This window comes from Etheostoma spectabile, chromosome 3 (assembly GCF_008692095.1).
Source record: "Etheostoma spectabile isolate EspeVRDwgs_2016 chromosome 3, UIUC_Espe_1.0, whole genome shotgun sequence".
In the NCBI taxonomy this organism is placed as follows: Eukaryota; Metazoa; Chordata; class Actinopteri; order Perciformes; family Percidae; genus Etheostoma; species Etheostoma spectabile.
In genome coordinates this window covers 23,861,615-23,861,836 of record NC_045735.1, presented here as the reverse complement: position 1 = coordinate 23,861,836, position 222 = coordinate 23,861,615, and positions in this window count along the sequence as shown.

Sequence of the window (222 nt, the reverse complement as noted above, 5' to 3'; positions counted from 1 at the left end):
GATGGAAATAAAATTTAACTTTTTGGGACATATTATACGAATGCCTAATCTGTCATTTGATGCCTTTTGGTAATTTTTCCATCTATTCTTGGCGTCTTTATGCACTGTAGTACAAATTTTTACCTGGGGTGCCCAAACGTTCAAGCCCCACTGTATATACAACAAACAACTTCAACATAAGAGGACTGTAGCTCAATATGGATGTGAAAGTAGTTATAAATA